General features: G+C 35.6%; 1 protein-coding gene across 7 annotated transcripts in view; it reads left to right on the top strand.

Moving 5' to 3' along the window:
* The window catches only part of LOC138186590 (E3 ubiquitin-protein ligase Rnf220), a 213,384-nt gene that overhangs the window by 177,957 nt on the left and 10,289 nt on the right, over positions 1–25,138 (top strand). The gene's annotated exons all lie outside the window — the stretch shown is intronic.

The following is a 25,138-nucleotide window of genomic DNA, read 5'->3' as shown; positions in this document are numbered from 1 at the left end:
TGATCTTCTGCGTGTGCTGAGTTACGAATTATTTAATTAAGCTACATCGACGTGGGTATTTTTAAACGTTTTTAACTATGCGAACTGGTTCGTAAAATTCATCGAACATTTTCCCAATTGACGTGGAAAAAAGAAAATCTGAAGAAGAGCGAAATAGTCGTTTCTATCGTTTAATTCGCTGTATACGTGTAATTAACGAGCAATAGAAAATTAGAGGACCAACAGTGGTGCACATACATAGACATACGTACAATATCTTTAATTATAAATAATTAAAGATGTAAGAACTTTTTTGCGAATATTTCAAGAAAAATAAAAAGTTAGTTTATATTGTCAATCGCGTGTGTTGGAATTGGTGTGCCGCAGAAGTTGGAGAGGAAGCTATACGCGATCCAGTTTGGGATACTCACCTGGATATTCCCACCTCTGTACATCGTTGACAATACCTGAAGTCGAGGCGTTATCTCGATAACGGTTTAAATTCACGAGAATAGCCTTATCTTCTTACAACGTGCATTTCTTCACTCTGATAGTATGTCGTCTTATCTGGCGAATACACTTGATTTAATTATTCGATACAGTACGCGTTATCCTGAATTGCATTCATCGCTATAACGCGATATCCTTGAAAATTGATAGCGGTAGCTCGTGATAATCTTGTCGTAAATGTCTTTCGATATATTGCAAGTTTGCTTAATTTCTGTCTGCTTTTTTCGACGTATTATTTCCATGCAATTAGTTGTCTGAAAGAAGCGATCGAATTCGGATAAAAGCTCTGCCTCGTTTGATCTTACAATTGGATTTTTAAATGTTCGCAATTCGATAGAAAATATATCTATTAGTATGCACCAATGAAATTCGCTATAGAAATATTTAACGAGGATAAATAAATATCGAGTATCGTGTTTCGCGTCGTATTTTTAAGACCACGTGTTAAATATTAAAATTCGATTGAGAAACTGAAAATAGAGAGCGATAGTGCTGCGTTACGTTACCCGATATTGAAGTTAACTAAATTTCGCAAATTTAAAACTGTCACGTTCGCTAAATTCTTTATAAGCCGCGATTTTCAATCGTTGCTTAACCTCGCCTTAATTTCTTACTTAAATTACAACCTACATTTCGAATTATAAATAGAGCAACTGTCGCTGGAACGAGATCTAATCGAATCTTAAATTCGCCTATCGTTCGTGTATCGACGATAACGACACGTAGATTCGATGAAACACGCTGATCGAAACCTGATCGAGGCGAGTTTTCCGCGTGAGTTCACGCGGTGGAAATAGCAGGCGATAAAATCGCATATCCTTTCACGGCAAAGGTGAAATCGGCAGAGGAGCCTGTAACGATACAAACGCGTAAAATACAACGGCCACTTAAATTCGAAGGACCGAGGAGGATGAAGAAAGAGGAAAAAGTAGGAGCAAAAGCAGCAGCAAGGGAGGACCTGGTGCGTGTTGCCCGATACTATAATAACGTAGAAGTCTACTTCATAAAGAATGTTCTCTTAACCGGCCAACCTCGTTCATCCTCTCCCGCCTTGCTCTTCCTCTTTATCTTTATCTTCTTTATCTGGCAAAGTGGCCACCTTGCGGCAAAGAACAGCGGGTCAACCGCGGCAGCAGCGCCAGAGAGAAAAAGATACGGAGGAGCTTCTGTGGATTTACATTGGCAAATGTACGACTCATTTTGGGCCAGTAAATCTCTGGATTCTTCCTGTCGTCCCCTTCGCCTTCCTTTTTTATCTTCTCCCTCCTTTTCTATCTCTTTTCTTCTTTCTTATTCAATCGATTCGCTTGTCGTGCCATTCGTCGTAAAGTTTCACTGCTAGGGAAATTGATTTCGAAGAATTTTTTCACATTGAAAATACCGTAGGGGAAAAGGAACGTTCACCCTAATTTGTCTTGCCTTGTACTCAAAGGTGTTTTAAGTTCAAGGTTACTTGTTCGCGTATAGAAAGACGAATACCATTAACGTTGATACGCTTGGACCGTAGACTAACAATCAACTAGTGTACAATATATTTTAGGTATCGTCGCTAGATACATTTTATCTCATATTTCACTAGATATATCTTCTCTTAGTAAGTGTTTTATGCTACGCTTTTGACGTTTCGTATCGTCTTAAACATAGATTTTATTCTCCTGAGAGAAAAGAAAAATTCCTATTTTCATTCGTTCAATGGATTACGTGTTTTATTCGGCAAATATTGCACCGAGCAATTTTTGTGATCGTTACGCATTCACAATTAAAATTCAAGAAAATCAGAGGATTAGAGAGAAAAGGATAAGTTTGACGGAGAAGAAGAGAGGAAGAATGCAAAGGAGAAAGGACGTTACTCGGTGATTAATTTTGTATTTCGAATCGCCGGACCAAAGAGGAAGAAACATAGCGCGAATACTCGACGATTGCAGGACGAATGTGACGAAGAGAAAGAGAATGCAGCCGAGTGTAAGTTACTCGTTGTGATTAGTTTGATATATCAGGAATGAGATAGCAAAGGATAAAGAAGAAGATAATCGGCACGTTTCAGCTGCACGCGCGTAATATACGACCAACATCGATGAACGATCGATTGGAGCGTAACAGAGGGTAGATGAGGTAGAGAATGGCCGAGGAGGGAAAGGTGGCTGCCTCCTCGGACAGAAGTGGTTACACCGGCAAGAGAAAGATTACAAAGCGGTGTGCACGAGTACCGAATTGAAATTGATAGCCGGTCGATCGTCGCTACCACGTGCGAACTGCGCCCGGCAGCGATCTCGCAAAAACGAACAAGCTGACAGCGTGAGCGTATAAGAGCGTAGAAAGGAAGAAGAAAAGGATGCCGCGGATAAAACGAGAGCGGTTACGGTTTAAGGTTGAGCAGCAGGCGTGAAGAAGCAGCGACGAAAATTGCAGTGTTGTATTATGCAGGACAACGCTTTTCCAATTACCACGGAACCAGCTATAAAGTTGAAGTGTAGATAATCGGCCATCGATTGAGAAGATATGTCGATTAGCTGCGAACGTCGCATCTATTGCCTGATAATTATTATATTTCGCCTGATATTTACAGCACACGCATACGTGTACGTACGGTAAATCGTGAGAGTTTTATGTTACAGTCGGAGAACATTTTTACGTATGCGTTGTATTAGATAGTCGGAAAAGTTTCTTTCGTTGTATAATTTTTTGTTTTATTATTTTGTTGAATTACAAACATTCATTTTGAACGTGAATTACAAACACGTTGAATTTTAACATTATTTTGTTGAATTACGTATAATCCATTTCGTTCTATCGAGATAAAGATTACACCGTTCGACGGATAAGGTTTCATGTTTGTGTAGAAATGTGTTGTTGTAAAACACGTGTCTGTAAAGAAAGACACTTTTTAACCTGATACAAAAGATTTAGAAATTTCATTGGCATCGGAACGAGACACTACTATCGTATTTGTACACGTTGGTGAAACTTGAAGCAGATGTGAAAACAGAGGATGGAATATAGGAATTATACTTATGGCGCGCATATATTTCGCCAAGTATCTGAACAGTCAATTATATTAATAAGCTACGATATGCAGCGAGGTTGTCTTTAGCGGTAATTGTACGTTTCAGACTACTGTTCGTAGCGTATATACTAATTTTTCACTGAGTATATGTTCGCAACGAACGCCTGCTTATATATATTGGATTAATTTGAAATTGTACAAATACGATCGACCAACCAAGATAGTCGCGTCTCATTACGATGCCAATGTAACGCGAGGAAGTTTCGTATCACGCACATATTGTAATTCATAAAAATATTCCGCGTTAACACTTTGACTGCCACGCCGAAATCACGCGTTTCGCTGAGCACGTCACGCGAGTATTTTTATTATTCCAAGCATACAATGGCAAAATAATAATAAATCGACGATGTAAGACGACATTCTTCCCCGATCGACCGTTTACCTTATCGGTGGTCACCGGTGACCACCGTGGCGCCTTGGTAACAGTCGATAGCGACGTATTATAACGAGGCTTCGTTTATTTCAACAAACCATTCGCATTGGTTATTTCGTCGCAAGCAAAGCGCGCAGAATATATCGTTGAAACGCGTAGAAGATATTGGTAAACGGTATTTGCTCGTTCTATGTATAATAGCAAGGTATGTGCACACTTCTAACTTCAATTATACGATTACAAAGCAGCATTTACGATTATTTTCTAAGCTGTGTTTATAATAATATTCGTAGATTAGCCCTCAAAGATACAAATGCAAGCACAGTGCACCGTTAGCTGGAAGATTTGTTCTCATTTGTTCTAATAAAAATGTTTAATCGCTCAATGGGGCACTTTTTATCTCAAAGTATCTTCTATTTATCGGTTGTATTCAAAATGCACAGGAGAAACCGTGGCAGTCAAAGTGTTAAGCGGTTGAAGATCTTCCTGAGTCACTGTATATATCGCGGAAAACATTTTGAAATTTCATTAGCGCTGCGACGAGACACGACCATCGCGATTACATCGATAAAATCTGAAACGATTCTGCCAATTTATATAAAAGTTACGACATGTTCGTCGAAGGCAAAGATCGCCAAAGTATTTCAGCAGCTCGATTACTCGCTGTATTAATAATAAACGCGTGTTCGCGATAAGCATCTTGTAACTTCCTTGCACACTTTCTGATCAAATTTTACAAACGTAACGTCGTGTCGCGTTATGCCGTTAATGGAGTTTCGTAATGTCCTATGTAACGCGCGCAATATGAACAGAAGAGACGTTTTCTAGTCTAGAAACTTGCGAATACTTTGTTCAACCGGTGTAGCTGACTCGACGATCGTACGAATACCGAAACGCGTTCACCAACGACTTATGTTACAGCTGCGAACTTGCTTTTGTACATACGCGTACCGTATAGCCCGGATGCTGCAGCGTGCACATCTCGTCCGAAAACAACTCGTTCACCAACATGCCAATATTCATAAACACGTCCGGCAGCCGGCAGTATCTTATTCACTGACTTCTATATAAGCATTTACGAGATAGGAAAAGATGATAAACGAAAAGACCAAAGAAAGAACGGTGGCACGTCTTTTTAAACTCGTGCGACCACACCCTGCTATTCTCGAACGCGACTGCTATTGCTTTTCGACTGTTCGTCGTGGACATCGTTTAAATAAAATATTGTGAGATGATTACTTGAATAATATATATATATATATATACTAATTTAATGTTATTGTAGGATGTAGAAAATGGGGATTGAAAATGGGAAAGATTGTGTTTCGCATTGATTTAAGAAATTGATCGTTACGGATTTCTTGCAATTGATACTTTTCTGTATATTTTTCAGCCCTTTTTCTCTTGTCTCTGTCTGTCTGTCTCTTTTTCTACATATGGACGTACAAATTAGCCGCAATTATAATTAGCAATTAAATAAACAAAAACAAATACTGTTCGTAATCGAAACGATTACATAGAACAGTGGACGAGTACGAGTATCGTGAATTAATCAATAACAGTATCATATTTCATCATATAATACGGAGAGATTGGAAAATTGAAAATTCCTACTGAGCTGTAAAACTTAAAAGGTTAACAAGTTTTATCGTTATATGCAAATTGTTTAAATTTATAAATAGGTTTATTTCCAAATATATATATATACACACACACACACACATATATATACGTATATATTAATTTCAAAAGGAACGCTTCAATTTCATCATCAAAAGCTGGTGTCCGTTGAAAAAGTTATATTTTGATTTCATTAAATAAAAATCACGTTTTATTCGAGCACAAAGGTAAAAAATATATCGAAGCAAATTCAACGATATCAAATATCATACGATTGTGTGAAAAAAATCGAGAAATGCCAAGTGCGTGTGCCGTTAATTTGAAATTAATTAACGAATTTATATGCGCTACTCGACTCGCTTTCTTCGCCTAATTTTAATTACATAATTGAACAGCTCGCAACGAAAACGATCCCAACATCTTCGATCTTCGTTTTCTTTTAGAACGAAATATTCGTCGTGTTACGTATCGTTGGAAGATTCAGCGAGAATCGGTTTTACTATGAAAACCGATCAATTATTTCTGTATCGTAACCGAATTACACGAAATATTCCCAAAATCGAACACGATCAAAAGAAAAGAAGAGAAAGAAACTTGCCATTATTGGGAATTATTAGTTTGCTAACTCGTTTCTGGTTAGTTGTTCCAATTACCGACGTTGCACCGTGTTCCATCTGAAACGCGATGCCAAGCAAAGAAACAAAAATATTAACGAAACAACGATACGCGAGGTCGGCCGACTAGTCGTCTAATTATTTCATCAATTCTAGTTTCCCTGCGATTTGGTTACAAATTGTCCCTCCGCCATCGTGTTTTATAATTACTGAAAATCTTTCGTCTATGCTGCTGTCTGTGCCTTTGCCCGAGATGAAGGTAACTGTTAATTAAACCTGCGTATATTCGGAATATCGATGATCACGCTGTCGGTGGTGATCGATACGTGGAAACATTGGCTTGGAAACTAAGTGATTGCGGATTTTCTCGTTACTACCTATTGACAAAATCCGCAATCACTCAGTTGCCAAGCCAAACTATGAGAAACTTCAAACTCGCTATACGTTTTTCGGATAACTGTAACACGTTGCTTAGAGGAGGTTGCAAAGAAGATAACGTACGAGTTCTGGGCAAAAATACCGACAACGTGGATCTCGACGACGTATTTGAGAATTCGCGAAGCGTATTAGGTTGTCCGAAAAGTTTCTTTCGTTTTATGAGGAAATAACAGACGCACAGTATTTTTTATTTTATATTATTCTGTCGAATTATTTTTGTTAAGTTGAGATAGAAACAGACTTGATTTCACGTTTGTATGAAGGTGCATTGTCGTAAAAAGCACAAGAAAGACAATAGTTCTACTACGATGCATCCTTAAGAATTTAGATGATTGTCGAACCATTTCAGTTAAATAACTTGGAATCTTCAGGAAGAAATTATTTTCTAATATTTCACAAATTTATACGCGAATTATTGCCAATTATTAAATGAATTATCGGTAATTTATTTGTTCGTACGAAGCAGATATTCCTTTGATTTGACTCTGTCATACAGCTATACAATTTCATTGATAACGTGGAAATTCGTATCGTTAAAAGAGAAGACACTGTAAGAAGAGAAAAGTGAAGATCTGTCTGTTCGATGACTATATTATCCGAGAGAAAAAGTAAATTACCAAGCTATCGACATCTGTTGTGGCGAGTAGAGGCAAGTGCTGTTATACCACGAAGAGGACCACTTATATAAAGCGTAGCGATGATATATAAGGGATTTGTCTCCGTGGCAGCGTCATACGTCATGTCGCAAATATTAACTCTGATACAGGCCATTCATTCACTTAATTACAAACAGCCGTGATTTAAGGGATACCGTACGGCAGGGGGTCCAAGCACAGACCACGTTTCAGTAGGTGTCCGAGGTGTAGCTGATACGGTGTAGCTTTCTTTACGATCCCTCATTTACACAACAGGACCTGCAGCCACTTCGCCAAACTTATTCTCTTCTTCTCTCTTTCTCTTTCTCGTTCGCTTGATCGTCTAAGGACAAGGGCTTCGCCTCGAAATCCCTACGAACCGTATCGATTTGTATGGCCGAATGCTGCAAGTATCGTTGTTATCAATGGCTGTAATTGTGATTTGAGTTGTATAGGGTTTGAGAGAGACGGCTACAGTTGTCAGACAGATGATTAATATCATAGATTGTGGATTCTTATGCAAATTTGTATTTTTACGCGGCTGAAGGAACGATACCTAAACACACAGTTTGTTTCACTCGCTGAATATTACAACGACCACGTGTTGGCTATTCTATACGTTTTTCTCTATCGTATTTTATGCATTTTTGCTCTTTCAAACCAAGCATTAGGCTCGTTGTTTTGGTTCTTTTTCTACGATCAGCATATTTTTCTTTTTGAGTTTCTTTAGAGAGATTTAGCAGATGGGTAGATTAAAATTAAAGAAGTGATCGTTTAGAAATTCTGCTGGTAAGTCAATGGAAGTTCGATATGCAATGAACCCAAAGTATCGTTTTCGATTTTAATCGACCACGTCCCTGCAAAGGAGATTGAACGTAGCGGTCGTCTGTTAGCTGTGGCGCGAAAAGTCCGAAGCGAAAGACAGGAAGCAGGATGTAAGAAGAATAAGGAAAGGGCGAGAGGAGAAAGGAATGTCTATATGAAAGGTTAGAAGAGACGAACAGTTAGGGGAACGTGGACGCGGTGACGCGTGATTCTGCACATCGGCCAAAGGAAAGATTACCATCCGGCCGCTTTTTCCCAAAACTACGTACGTTCTTCACTTTGTCGCTCCCTTCTCTCGGCTTCTCCTGCCACGCTACAGGAAAACTCTTTGATATTAAGCGTGTGCGCGAAAATCCGAGGGGTCGCAAATCGTAAGATCCGCGCGGATACCGAGCATCCGAATGAGCAAGGAAAACAGTGTTCTCCGGAAGAGCAAGCAGCTCTCTTTCAAATAACCGCCCCTCGTTCTACGTAGAAAAATCTGTCGAAGATCTGACGATGCTTGTACCTGTCTGTGCTTCCAACGACCACGACAAATTACGATTAATCGCGATTCTATTTGCGAATTAGCAGCTCAAACAATTTTTCAGCACAAGTTTACGTAGACTTTTTTAACGCTAACTTTTATTTCACACTTTTCAAGATTTTATATCGAATAATAGATCGAAGAAATATTATTGAGAATTGAAAAACTCGATGAAACGATCGAATCACTCGGTTGTCGACATTTATCTTCTTTGCTGGTTGCGAGATAATTCTATGCGATATTAACGAGCAATTTTCCGTAAGAAAGTGAGTAGAAAATTTATGTTTGAGTGTAAGTTGTGTATATGCTGTTTTATTGGATTTAAATATACTTTATCGAATTGCTTTTTATATTTTTCTTTATGAAACTTTAGATTAATAAAACGAATGTATACGTGTTAAAAGCTCGAGGGACAGATGACGCAAGTTGAAGAATTTGAAAGACACACATGTACGATATGTACATATACGATTGCCTTGTGTACAAATGGCGAAGTGACGATGTTTTTATTTTTTTATCAGCAGCGAGACTCGCGTTGGAGGCTGTAAAAGCGAATTAGAAGACCCTCGGCTTTTCTCGCGGAACACGTTTTCTTCGCGCGTATTCCTTCAATTTATGTGCGTATCTTGCTTGAAAACATGTGTCACGCGAGAACGGAATACTTCTTTACGACGAAGCATCAGAGAAACTAAATTTCACAGAGTCGACAAGGGGCCAGCTTTCGAATTACGATATAAAATCTTGTCAAGGTGAGACAGAAAAACTTGAATGAAACATTTATTGCTTAAACAATGTCTCATTATATCGATCGATGCTACAGAGAATAATATTCCCATATGATATACACAAAACATAATAACTTCATTTCCATTAATTCTACCATCTCAGTAAAAGTCTACCATCACAAATTAATTCTTTAACATTAAAATCATTTTTTAGCTCGATACAAATCGAAGATAGACGTACGGTACAAATACGAAATATATTGTGTTGGAAACTAAGTGATAACAAAATCAGCAAACACTTAGTTTCCAACACAATATATTTCATATTTATCAAGTGAAATATTCTACAAATTAATTCTTTAACACTAAAGAATTTTTTAATACGATACAAATTGAAGATAAACGTACGATACAAATATGAAATATATTGTGTTGGAAACTAAATGATCGCGGATTTTGCCATTAGGTGGCAATGATAAAATCCAAAATTTTATATTTGTCAAGTGAAATGTTCTACAAATTAATTCTTTAATATCAAAAGCATTTTTAGCTCGATATAATTTGAAGATAGACGTACGGTACAAATATGAAATGTATTGTATTGTATTGGAACACATATATTGTGTTGTGTAAGGTAATTGCGAATTTTGTTATTGCCACCTAATGACAATATCCGCAATCACTTAGTTGCCAGCATAATAGAACGAACAATCGAATTTTTTAAATATTTCATTATTATCAATTATTTCATCAGCAACTATTTTTATATTTTTATATTGAATTTATTGTTTTATTCAATTCCGTTTAATATGTGTACGATCGTGTGGCTGATCGATAATCCCACATTGCAAATGTCATATATTAAACACATGGTCTATTTCTCAGTATGTACGTACGTGTCAGTCGAGTGTGTCCTGATCTTATCCTTTGTGTTATTACGGTTTGTTCTGTACGCTTGAACTTTTCACTTGTCTTCAAACCATAGAAACTAGACGCTGATACACGCAGCGAGATTATATCGTAATTTTGCCATAATACGTTCCAATGTATTTTACGATGTGGTATAGCTTGTTGCATATTTAGAGAAGTTGATTTGCTTCTTAATAAATATTTCAGATAGTACAAAAGCACATAATCTCGATCGCGAAACTTTATCCTTTTTCAATCGGTTTCCAATCTACACGACGTACTATATGTTTTCCAATAAATATCTTACGTGTTCAAACTGCGTAATCACTTTTGAATCTCGTTTTATATTATACAAAACTTGCGTTCTTAATTTGATGGCCAGATTGTTCTCATATCGTTACTCGATAGATATTGTCCTACTTGCGTAATATTCACCAATTTATCAGAGTTAAACGGTGCACCATAAGTTCGCCCGTTATGGATATAAGGGTTCGCCGAGGTTCTCGATTGCTCTGCATGCACGAGCTTTCATAAGTACAGACTTCCTGAAAGGGTCTGGTCCAAGGACAAGCTCCCTTTCATGCATACCGAATTTTCCTTATCTCGTGCGCGCTACTTTACGAGAGAAATGGAAAAGCCTGGCTGTTAACTCGACAGACCTTCCTTCTCAAATTTCTTCCTGATCCCTTGGGTTAAACGTTCAGGTTAAACATCGGATTTCCTTACCAATCGATCTCCCGAAAAGATACATTTTGGAATTCCTACGATTATACGCTTGCTGCCTTATTTTTGCAAATCATAATCTAATATCTACGTAATGGTTTAATAAACAAATTCACGTAATCGTTTAATCAGACCATTCCATAAGTAATGTCCGCTTTGTTTTTGTTGAGGTTGAGGTTGACTAATAGAGGAACGAGTGGATGAATTTGTAATAGAAAAATATATTGAAACAAGTATAAGTACAGTTATAGTGCATGAGGTGAAAATCAAGTAAATTGTTATCATTATTTATTCATTTAATATATGATATTGTTGATGTTGACTGATAGAGCAACGAGTGGATGAATTTGTAATAGAAAAATATATTGAAACAAGTATAAGTACAGCTATAGTGCATGAGGTGAAAATCAAGTAAATTGTTATCATTATTTATTCATTTAATATATGATATTATTCAGGTTGACTAATAGAGGAACGAGTGGATGAATTTGTAATAGAAAAGTATATTAAAACAATTATAAGTACAGGCATAGTGCATGAGGTGAAAATCAAGTAAATTGTTATCATTATTTATTCATTTAATATATGATATTATTCAGGTTGACTAACAGAGGAACGAGTGGATGAATTTGTAATAGAAAAATATATTGAAACAAGTATTACTACAGGCATAGTGTATGAGGTGAAAATCAAGTAAATTGTTATCATTATTTATTCATTTAATATATGATATTATTCAGCTTGACTAATAGAGGAACGAGTGGATGAATTTGTAATAGAAAAATATATTGAAACAAGTATAAGTACAGTTATAGTGCATGAGGTGAAAATCAAGTAAATTGTTATCATTATTTATTCATTTAATATATGATATTGTTAAGGTTGACTGATAAAGATAGATAGATAGACATTGAGACAAGTATAGGTATAATTATAAGTTTATGCTGATTCATACCCTTACTCTCTTAATGTTACAATACAATGGAATGAAGGGAGCACGTTTATATAATTATAGCAAGAGGGCATTACCAAAAAAGTTAAGCTTATAGCTTTAGCTAGAAGCTACAAGAAACATAAATAGAAATCTGTTTATTAATTTTTTTGTTCCTATACCTTGCAACCCAAAACATAATGTATATTCAAGGGTACAATAATATGCACCTCTCCTCATTTAGAATATTTCTGTGTAATAGCAGTTTCCAGGTCACGGATGTACATAAACAAAAATGTAGAGTTTTTCTCGAATAGATACTTCAGCAGTTTTACTTATACTTTGCAGTATAAATTTCTAAAATAAAATGAAACACGATTATCGAGATTTGTAAGCAATTAGAATGATTGCAAACAGCATTAAAAACGATCGATATCGACGAATTGGAAAGGAATTTTGTTCCTTTGTGACACTGATTGGCCTTACATAATATTTCAAATATTCGAAATGTTAATTATAATAATATTTTGATGAAAAATTTCCCCTTTATATTTTCTGAAGGGAAACTTTTGCCCTCCTTCTTTTTAATTCCACGGAGTAGAGATTAGAATCTTTTAAATCCACTTATCTGTTTCAATTATTAATATCAAAAGCGGCAATCTACAAACGTCACAAACGAGCCATAAAATGCTCCCATCTTATTCTTCCAAACAAAGTTCCACCAGTAAAAAAAATTCGAAAATCCTTCGAAGAAATTCCAGTATATAATAAATATTCGATAAAACTGCACAAAATATGAAAAAACATATACGTACACGAATCTCAATTCGCAAGTTCAGTATAAGTACAGTATATCTAATTGTGAACAGTATATAATAATAACAGTATAATTGTGTACAGTATATATAATTGTGAATGTGAAATATTAAAAAAAAAAAAAAAAAAAAAAAAACAGTATATCTAGTATACAGTGATTTATACAAGTATGTAGTCGAATAGAAAATCTTAGAAAACTTGTATTTTTTTCTATTATTAATTACAAGTAATCACACGTGTCCAGATGTTAATTTCTGTCATTATCGTTCCTTTGCTCGATCACCATTAGCCAGCAGCTTACACAATAATTTACTGCTCGTATTAACGTGTCGCGGTATTCATAAAGCAAACTAAGAAACAGCTGTAAATAATCGACGCGTTGTTGCACTTTCTGCTTCGAATCTGTCTGTGACTCGTTGCGTTTGCCTGCTCCGTATCTTCGATTTACGTCCAGTCTGATCGGTATTGAGATAATTAAGCGGTCGATTAAGATCGAGATGATCGGTACGACAGGTGTGCTCTCGTGCAGCGTAGAACGAAAAGGCGTTAATAATGATCGAGTTGGCGCGATCGCCATTCTTACTACTTCGCGTATGTACTGCGATCCCATTACTTTCTTACGAGACCGGCCAACCAGCTATTTTAATATTTCACTGACCAAATGAACATCGCCGCGCTCTTTCGCTGTTTCGTTCTTCTTGCACGTTCCATTCATTCGCGTGTTGCCCTTGTCTTCGCTTCCACTCGATATAAATACATCGATGATAATTATTGCTATTGCTACCCTTCATATCGAAATATTCTTAGTCAATCTTATGTTTTATTGCGCGATCAAATCGCTCGTGAGGTTTACGACGGGTCGTTGCGGATGTGTTTGTGGAGAAATTACGCTATAAATTAGGAATTCGTAGGGAAGGTAATACGTTCGCGCAAAATACTATCGGCAAACGTTTTTCTTCGTGAAAAATGCGTAGGAAGCATCGGTTGCAAAACTTCGGATCACGGCAGATATCTCGATTTATTTATTAATTTTCTAGAATTTATATAATACGGTCACGCTCTAACAACTGCACTGTGGCTCTGTCGTATGCAAATTTGCGAACAATTCGAGGAATAGAATCGTAAGCAGAAATTTGTTTCGCCTGTTAATATCATAGCCAGATTAGGGAACTTTGAAGATACAAAAATCCATAGAACGAACATAATACTGAAATGTATAAAATAGGGGGGAAAACGTACGTGTTACGATATTTGGAAAAGCAATTGCCTATTTAAGTTCCAGTTTTTTAATTATACAGATAAAAATATGAATTTGCATAAATATCCGCGGTATAATTATAACGAATGCTCTGCTATGGATATTTTGTATATTTTTGCATACTATATATCTGCATTTTTCACGTACGGATTTAATATAATTTTTATTTTGGTATAAAATTCTTCGTAATTCTGTTTCATGGAACTCTGCTGTTGAAATTCAATTAGCGCATTCCTTCTCGTATTTAACACATCGCTGTTATACGAATATTTTCGACACACCCTGTATCTCTGAGAAGTTAAGGAGACGAAACATAGAAAGACCTTGCTTAAATTAACAAATTTTATTGGCAAACATCGCGATACTTTCCTCGTGGGCTGCTAATACGGCCAGCGCTGATTGGCGCTGACTTGCCGCTTAAAAGAAACCAGTTCTTAAACATGTCGAGTCGGATCATTCGCAAACGATCATGCATCTTTTCCTGCCTCGTCTTCAGACGTGAATTTTAAACAGCGTTGTTACCGTATGCGACAGAACAAATCTTTAACAAGCTCAGTCGCCAACGTTTATAGTCCTGATGACCAAATGTGACCATTTCCTTTTCTCTTTCTTTCTTTTCTTATTTTTTCTTTTTTCTTTTTTTTTTTTTTTCTTTCTTTAAGGAGATTCTGTTCGCCGTTGACTGTCAGACTTAAATAGGCAGCTGCATGCGACACTTTACGTGTTACGAACGTAGCAAATTTTACGTTATCAAACGTTGCGAAGTTTCCGTTGAATTGCAACAGCGGAGATATCAGATTATACCAGTCAATTTATCGACAAATTTATTTCCAAATTAGAACAAATTTAAGATAATAAATTTCCCTCGCCGTATTCAGTTTCCTGTGAAACGTTTCACTGTCTTTTCATGATTACCATCTGCTATCGTACATTATTTTCATTGTAGATAGAATATTTACGTAATTTCCTATTTATGCGAACGTAACTGAAGAAATGGAGACGTAAGGAAACTTGTACATCTCGTGAAACAGTAAGATCGTGTCTGTATATTAAATAAAAAAAAAAAGAAACACTTAGTTTTTTGAATTTTTCTGTCTGTACTCGCGTTACGTAAAACCTAGCCAACGGATTCCGATAGAATTTTCTTCGTTGTACAGTTTAGCGTCCGGCGAAGAAAATAGGATACGTTCCGTCTCGATCCGTTTTGTTGAAGTTGACACATAGTCTGACATGTGAGTTGTATGCGTTGCCATACTTGGTACAACTCGACCAACGATGATTATCGTCGTGTTTGTTCTGAAATCGAACCTTTTTGTCATTTACAATATTTTCTAATACGGCGAACACGCACACTGTTGTCGTAAGAAGAATGTATAGGTACGTGGTTCGTAAAAACTAATCTGCCTAAAAATTGTTCCGTAGATTAGTAGCCTTGGCGAAGGATGCCGCTGGCAAGAGATAGCAACGAATAAATAAGAAAATAAATTGCAAAAGTTAGATAGTCACTGCGGCATTACCGCATAACGTTCCACTTTTAAGGACGACTCTCACAGTGTATCGAGTCTCTGATGGCGGTATCCTGCGGTGTACATTTAGCTTTTTCCTTAGCGAGGCGAGTTTACCCAAGACGACAGGTTGCGATCATACAAAACCAACGATATTAAAACTGTGTAGAGCAACGATGCGCAGCTCGTACAACGATGTAAAGGAGATTCAAGGGAAATCTGCAGATCTTAAGAAATCATAAATATTTAATTAACAATTTCGATTTATGTACCGGCTGCATATACGAACAGGTAGAAGAACAAGTAGCCAAAGATTTTATAACTTTCAGTAGATTCCTTGTGTATCAGTTACTTCATAGTTTCCTGTCAGTTCATACGACTTCGTTATTTTTCCATATAAACGGAGAATTTATTGAAATAGACATTTTAGCTGCTATTGGCTTGGCAACTAAGTGATTGCGGATTTTCTCATTAGGTGGCAATAACAAAATTCGCGATCACTTTACACAACACAATATATGTGTTCCAATACGATACAATACAATATATTTCATATTTGTACCGTACGTCTATCTTCAATTTGTATCGTGCTAAAAACTGCTTTTAGTATTAAAGAATTAATTTGTAGAATATTTCACATGACAAATATGAAATATATTGTGTTGGAAATTAAGTGATTGCCACCTAATGACAAAATCCGCGATCATTTAGTTTCCAACACAATATATTTCATATTTGTACCGTACGTCTATCTTCAATTTGTATCGCGCTAAAAAATTCTTTTAGTATTAAAGAATTAATTTGTAGAACATTTCACTTGACAAATATAAAATTTTGGATTTTGTCATTGCCACCTAATGACAAAATCCGCGATCATTTAGTTTCCAACACAATATATTTCATATTTGTACCGTACGTCTATCTTCAATTTGTATCGCGCTAAAAAATTCTTTTAGTATTAAAGAATTAATTTGTAGAACATTTCACTTGACAAATATAAAATTTTGGATTTTGTCATTGCCACCTAATGACAAAATCCACGATCATTTAGTTTCCAACACAATATATTTCATATTTGTACCGCACGTTTATCTTCCATTCTTATCCAGCTAAAAAATGCTTTTAATATTAAAGAATTAATTTGTAGAACATTTCACTTGACAAATATGAAATATACTGTCTTGGAAACTAAGTGATTACTTATTTTGTCATTGTCACCTAATGGAAGCGCAATAATGAAATTTTTATTTTATATTTCCAACGTGTATACATAGAGATATTTTTAAACTTAAATCACGACGGAGGTTGCTCGCTTTAATCGAGGCACATAAACGAAATTCCTTTAACAGATAATTGATGCTCCGATGAAATCAACGGTCGGAGGAATTGTCAAGCAAATCTGTTGGCGAGAATGCAAAGAATTTTCGTAAAAATTCCTTTTTCGTAAGAATGACGCGCGCCTCGCTGAAAGAAAACGAAGCCACGAAACAGATTAGCGAAAGAGCATATTGCAGAAGTAAAGGACGATGATCGTGGCGACGTGTCCAGGGGCAGTAACCCAGCCCATCGAGACAACAGTTGCGGTTAAATGCCTGAGGGATTCGGTGATGGTGACGCCATGGCACGAAACCACCGACAACCCTTTCTGGCCAACGAGCTATACCGTACGGTACGTTTCACCGCACTCACCACTGACTTAAAGTTCGAATATTTTCTCAACTCGAGTATCACGTACATACGTGCGATTTATTTTTGTTATTCGAACCATTGTTATCGAGTTACGATCACACCGACGCCAGAGAACGCTTCGACTCGCCTTTCTTCTTCGGACTACGCGTTTTGTCAAATTCCGATAATTTTAAACAGAGTTCGATCAGCCAACTGATAAGACGTTTTTAAATAGTTTAAGAAGCTGTTGAGTAATTTTTATTTCCTATTTATATTTATAAATATTCATCGTGAAGAAGTGTATCGTCGTGTATATTAGCGATGTTTTACAATTGAAATATTATTATTAAAGTAATCTTTTCGTTTCTTCCATATTTCTATTAAAACGTTCCTCTGCTTAGAAAGATTAAGGTAACGCGTGGCGATAAAAAAGCTATTGCACGATATTCTAGAAACTCTCAGGAGTTTTAGGGAATTTTTTGACACACAAAAACCTAAGAAATCTGCGATGAGATAAGTTTGCAGATGGAGGAATAAATGAGACTTCTTTATTTTTTTTTTTTTTTTTTTTCAATTGTCTGTAAATTTCTGGATCGTCTACGTGAGAAGATAACCATCGTAACAATTTTAAATTAAAATACATAGTCTTAGCTTCTCTATATATTGGATTGGCAACTAAGTGATTGCTTATTTACCAATCCAATACATGTAGTCCTCTGCTTAAAGTTGTTAGCGTTATACTTCTGAAATTTAGAAATTTTGCTGAATTTTTCACACAGGTTTATACCTGCAGATAGAACGAGCGTCTACTTAAATCACATTTACTTTCATTTGTTAAGCCTTTTTGTGTGCATCCTTTCGATAGTACGAATGTGTAACATCATCAGACCAAACGCTATACAACGCTATACAAATAGAAACATAGCGGTGAGCGTATTAATGGTAACTTAACAAATTAAATAAACTAGAACTATTTCACAAAGTTTGACGAAATTTATATCTTAAACCTTTCTATATTTATAGCATCTAAAAATACGAAAAATACATCTCTCGATCTTACATTTTGGAAGGAGAATAATTTTGAAAACAATCGTATGGAAACTCGGATGTTCGATTGTTTTCGTTACGTTAAGTCTAATAGAAGTTGTACGGAAGCAAGTTAGAAAGAAAAAGGCAGAGGGTGACTGGCATGGAGAGTTAAAAGGGGGGAAGAGAGAGACAGAGACTCAGTTATTTAATTAAAACCGGATTATACGTGGTAGGTAGGGGCCTATCCTACATCTGTAACCACCAACCTGGCACCATCGATATATACTAATTGCTCTATCCGGATTAAATGGCCGTAAATACTGCACGAGCTCCCAGCTAATTACCTGCAGCTTGTATTTCATCGACATAGGAGCCGGGCATCCTTCTTTCTTGAATCTTTCATGAATGCTGCTTCAAATACGTTTGCGAAATCGTATAAGATATGTGCGAATATGTAATACAGCCAGCTGAAAAATAGTAACCTGTTTAATAAATACATCGGAAACGTTGTGATATTAATTTATCGGAATAACCGATTCGATGTTGCGTGGAGAAAACGAGAAGAAAGTAGGAGAATGAGAAAGTATGAATACGCGTGGATGATTAATTTGTTTGTCTGCTGGGTTTTAATGAACAAAACGTGACATTTTCTTTCTTCTTCTTATTCGTTTCTCGAAGAAAAAGTACTTGTACGAATAAATGTAATATTCGTATTCTCGTTGAAACTCGTGTACGCACTCGTGTAGATAAATTTTCACCTAACATTTTATTCGTTTCGCGCTTCTTCAGTCTGGTTTTGTGTTTTTCAAACGCTTAATTTATAGGGTGCGTTTCTCCTCGCTTACTTCCTTTCGAGTTTTTCATCCAGGTCTTGTTCGAGTTTTATACGTCTTTTTGTATGTTACGTAAAACACTTTTACTCGTATGCTTGTTCGTAAATTCAATTAATTATACCATGGAAAGTTTTATTTCCCCTTCGTGTAATAAAAAGTTGTATTGCCATCTTTCACCCAGGGTAGAGAATTTACGGATAAATTCCTTGCACTCTGAAACGCCATAAATATTTCTCCGCTTGTGTTAAAAATAAAAATGTAATTATGTATTAGGTCGTCCGAAAAATTTCTTTCGTTTTGTAAGGAAATAATAAAGGCACAAGATTTTATCGAATTATGTATATACGTTTTGTTTTATCAAGATACAAATCACAACGTTTGACAGATTGGGTTTCATGTTTGTGTAAAGATGCATCGTTGTAAAACACGTGTCTGTAAAAGAAAGACACTTTTTAACCTGATACAAAAGATATAGGAATTTCATTGGCATCGTAACGAGACACTACTATCGTATTTGTACACGTTGGTGAAACTTGAAACAGATGTGAAAACAGAGGATGGAATATAGGAATTATACTTATGGCACGCATATATTTCGCCAGGTATCTGAACAGTCAATTATATTAATAAACTACAATATGCAGCGAGATTGTCTTTAGCGGTAATTGTACGTTTGAGACTACTGTTCATAGTGGGTATACTAATTTTTCATTGAGTATATGTTTGCAACGAATGCCTGCTTTTATATACAGGGTGGTTGGTAACTGGTGGTACAAGCGAAAAGGGGGTGGTTCTACGCGAAAAAAGAAGTCGAAAACATAGAATAAAAATTTTTCGTTTGAGGCTTTGTTTTCGAGAAAATCGACTTTGAATTTTCGCTCGGTACGCGTGCACTTTAACACGTCTCGTTATAACGGATCTCACTGTAGATCGTTGTCTTTTTTTAATTTTTTAATTTGTTTTTAAATTTTTTTTTTTTTTTAATTTTTCCATCGAGACAACGATCTACAGTGAGATCCGTTATAACGTATCGCACGCGTACCGAGCGAAAATTCAAAGTCGATTTTCTCGAAAACAAAGCCTCAAACGAAAAATTTTTATTCTATATTTTCGTCTTCTTTTTTCGCGTAGAATCACCCCCTTTACGCTTGTACCACCAGTTACCAACCACCCTGTATATATAAACATCATATCTATCAATCACTTTTATATTTGTATTTTGTCCTAAAATTTATATAGCATTAAATAAATATTTTTTCATTGTTATATATATAAAGAATAGAAGTAATTGTACCTCAGGTAGAGCAAATAACAAATGGTTTTATTCAGAATTTTTTCGGTAGATTCGCCCTTTAATAACGCGATACCCTTACGGTGTAGAGTGAGAAGAATCTTTTCATTCCGCACTCCTAGGCAGCCGACTCTTTTAATTAAAGATACGCTACCACTCTATCTTCCGTAGTCGTTTTAAAGTGTAAATGATAGCGCGGTTATGGTCAGAGTCGCGGGAGATAGCTTCTCGCGACGACGAAGGGAGTAGCATCGTCGTTTTATCGAAACGAGGGGCAAAGAGCAGCGAAAGCAGTTACGAAAGGGCAGAAACGTTGGAAAGTAAGTAGAAGAAAGGAAATGAACGAAAGAAGTCAGGAAGTGAAGCAACTCTGATTTTTCCTTAAAAAAAAAAAAAAAAAATTTGCAAAATTTATATTACGATAACGATTTCCCGTTTGCACGTAGTTTGATTAAACGCTTTCGTTATTTAAATTTCTTACGTTTGCATAAAAATTTCCAAGCAGATTCGATAAAATTTCAATTTTAAATTCTCTTCGTTCTGTCGCAAATCCACCGATTTATACTTAACCTGCGGTATTTTATATTTAGTACTATATCTTCTATTGTAATCATTGTTTAAAAAAATTAAATATCTATTTGTATCATTGCACATTACGTATAGTATATTACGTTTAGTATATTACTTTATGTTACGTATAATATATTATATTTAGTATATTACGTATAGTATCTGGATATCGTATTTTCAACATCTATTGAAATGTTCCACTTTCAATTCAAGTGAAATATTCTACAAATTAATTCTTTAATATTCAAAACATTTTTTAGCTCGATAAGAATGGAAGATAAACCGTACGATACAAATATGAAATATATTGTGTTGAAAACTAAGTGATTGCTGATTTTGTTATTAGGTGGCAATCACTTAGCTTCCAACAAAATATATTTCATATTTGTCAAGTGAAATATTCTACAAATTAATTCTTTAATATTAAAAGAATTTTTTAGCTCTATAAGAATGGAAGATAAACGTACGGTACAAATATGAAATATATTGTGTTGGAAACTAAGTGATTGCTGATTTTGTTATTAGGTGGCAATCACTTAGCTTCCAACAAAATATATTTCATATTTGTCAAGTGAAATATTCTACAAATTAATTCTTTAATATTAAAAGAATTTTTTAGCTCTATAAGAATGGAAGATAAACGTACGGTACAAATATGAAATATATTGTGTTGGAAACTAAGTGATTGCTGATTTTGTTATTAGGTGGCAATCACTTAGCTTCCAACAAAATATATTTCATATTTGTCAAGTGAAATATTCTACAAATTAATTCTTTAATATTAAAAGAATTTTTTAGCTCTATAAGAATGGAAGATAAACGTACGGTACAAATATGAAATATATTGTGTTGGAAACTAAGTGATTGCGGATTTTGTTATTAGGTGGCAATGACAAAATCCAAAATTTTATATTTGTCAAGTGGAATGTTCTACAAATTAATTCTTTAATACTAAAAGAATTTTTTAACACGATACAAATTGAAGATAGACGTACGGTACAAATATGAAATATATTGTGTTGGAAACTAAGTGATTGCTGATTTTGTTATTAGGTGGCAATCACTTAGCTTCCAACAAAATATATTTCATATTTGTCAAGTGAAATATTCTACAAATTAATTCTTTAATATTAAAAGAATTTTTTAGCTCTATAAGAATGGAAGATAAACGTACGGTACAAATATGAAATATATTGTGTTGGAAACTAAGTGATTGCGGATTTTGTTATTAGGTGGCAATGACAAAATCCAAAATTTTATATTTGTCAAGTGGAATGTTCTACAAATTAATTCTTTAATACTAAAAGAATTTTTTAACACGATACAAATTGAAGATAGACGTACGGTACAAATATGAAATATATTGTGTTGGAAACTAAGTGATTGCTGATTTTGTTATTAGGTGGCAATCACTTAGCTTCCAACAAAATATATTTCATATTTGTCAAGTGAAATATTCTACAAATTAATTCTTTAATATTAAAAGAATTTTTTAGCTCTATAAGAATGGAAGATAAACGTACGGTACAAATATGAAATATATTGTGTTGGAAACTAAGTGATTGCGGATTTTGTTATTAGGTGGCAATGACAAAATCCAAAATTTTATATTTGTCAAGTGGAATGTTCTACAAATTAATTCTTTAAAACTAAAAGAATTTTTTAGCACGATACAAATTGAAGATAGACGTACGGTACAAATATGAAATATATTGTGTTGGAAACTAAGTGATTGCTGATTTTGTCATTGCCACCTAATGAAAAAATCCGCAGTCACTTAGTTGCCAGCCCAACAATTTCGTTATGCCGAAAGTCATAAGTGAGAATTTCGAAAAGTGTACAAACTATATGAAAATTTAAATTGCAATTTACAGGACGATATGGACGATATTATAAAACATTTAAATTTATAATTTTCAATTTATGTGAACGTAAAAGGGAAAAAGTAGGAGGTCGAGCTTAAGAAAATGAACATCTTAGATGAAGGATAAAAACATTCAGAAGGTCCTTGCGGTTTAGCCATTGCGTTTCCCCTTTCTTTCCTTTCTTTTTTTTCCCCCCTTTTATCCGAGACCCTTGCACGCGAAAATGGCACTGCCTCCGTTAATTATGTCAGCAGATGGAACTCTGTAAATGGAAATCGCATCCCTTGACGATTTTCCAGGGTTTTGATGATAACATCGATAAGACTATACGACCGAAGGAACGAGTTCTTACGCTGCCCGAAGTAGCCTTGTAATTCCAAAGATTACGAAAAGACGAGTTCCAGACGAGTGCCATTCTATCGAATCGTTTATCAATTTATATCGTCAAATTTACATTGCCATTCGCTGTTGCGAAACATTTTTCAAAACTAGACGTAACTTTCGAAAAAATCACTGGAAAATATCGACTTTACCTTCCATTTTCAATAGTATGGAATTTTATTGCTTCTTTTTAACATTTCTCTTCGATCTTCTAAAGCTTAGAATACGAAAATTCAGTTTACTTGTTTCTTAAAAAAGGAGCTTGGATTTTGTAATCACCACAGTTCAAACGAATATTCAAACATCTTAAATTCAACAAGTACACTATCGTTGATATCACTGTACAAACGATAGTCTGATAATTTCCGAACAAGTGAATTATCATCAAGGTCACTCGCAAAGATTCGATCAAATAATCCAAATGAAATAAAAATCCACGCAATAAGATTCGAAACTGATCGCCAAGATCCTCACTGTTCGCGTACGATTTGCCATAAAATGTACGTCGAAAAACGCACACGCGATAAGAGTACGACGACAAATTAACTAGAAAGAGCAGACGGTCGAAATATCAATCTAAATAATAAGCAGTAAACCGGCGAGATTTCCAGGCCAATATCCTATCGGCAGGGTTGTGCAATAATCGAACGCGAACTGTCGTTGTATTATGAAACGCTGGAACGAGGAAACGCACTCGTCGGTATTTTGCATCGCGATTATTTCCAATCGGAGCCATCCGCAATGCCTATAAAGGAAACAGAAGGTGTCTGTTTCAATAAAGAACGGAATATCGAGTACACGGGGTATTCCGGGGCGCGGACATAAATTTCCCAGTGTACCTAATTGAAAGGGGAAAAGAAAACTGAGACGAGAAGAAAGTTTGCGACTCGGAGCGACCAGGAGGAAGGGAGGTGAAAACTGGAAAAGAGACGAATAGAATCGGTTTGTAAGAGAGAAAAGAGGAAAGACACGAGGGAAGAGAACCGCTTCGGGATATGTTAAACGGCTCGAGAATAGCCGGTTGCCGTTCTCCAAATAAACGACGCCAGAAGCGGTGAGGGCACACGGTAGCTTTTCGAAACAAGATTCTCCGTGTCGATGTAACTTACGATTCTCACGGCTGTTCAGCCAAATCCCTACTAACTTACTTCCACCCACGAGAACGTCATTTAGGCTACTGCCCCGAAGTATCCGAATATCTGCTTATTTTTGTGAACATGCGTTTTAATTGCAAGATTAGTCGTTCTACGTTTGTTTGGAAAATTAGAATATTTTACGTATATATTTAATTGAACGTTCATAGAACTGGCACGTGTGTTATTGGACGTATACTGGTCTTGCGGTATCGTATAATACGTAGCGCAGGTGTGATGCTTGGCAATTGTAAATTTCAATAGCAGCAAATTAGTATTAGCAATTAGTCTTAGAATTGCGGACTAAAATGGTAAAATTTTGGTAAAATTTCATAATTATTCCTCTCTCATGACGAGTCCCAGCAACGTGCGATACGGGGACCCTGCGTATAACGCGTTACTGTTGAAACGCGATTCGAAAATTGGTTAAAATCTGACACGTAATGAGAATTTTGGAAAATAAACAACGCCATTCGATATTTTTCGGAGCAAAAGTATGACTGCTGTCTGAGAAGTTGCGTGAATTTTGGAATACCGTGATCCTTCATTTATTTTTAGATCGCCAAGTATCAGCCCTCGAAAAGTTTTTCCTGCTATAGGAAAATAGCAACTCGAACACTTTCTCACTTTTAGTTAATTATTCGTTGTTTCGAGAAAGATATTTCTCCTAGTTGTGAAAAAATCGTGTACTTACACGGCATTTGTTAGGAACCTAATTGTAGCGTTGCTCAATTTATAAATGAAAATTTTTATTCGAATCAAATGTTTCTCTGTGATATAAATTGCAATGGCTAAATTTGTTACAGTTATTCGGATGAATTAATTACTTGCATTATTTTTAATAGTTACACTCGCGTGTTCTTATGGTTTGATAGTTCCCTGTCGAATTTCCAATGTCCTTTATCGAACGTATT

Source organism: Bombus flavifrons, chromosome 14, assembly GCF_040668555.2.
Source record: "Bombus flavifrons isolate JBK064 chromosome 14, iyBomFlav1_principal, whole genome shotgun sequence".
Classification (NCBI taxonomy): Eukaryota; Metazoa; Arthropoda; class Insecta; order Hymenoptera; family Apidae; genus Bombus; species Bombus flavifrons.
Note: the sequence above shows the minus strand (reverse complement) of the source record. Positions and strands in the feature narration are given on the sequence as shown.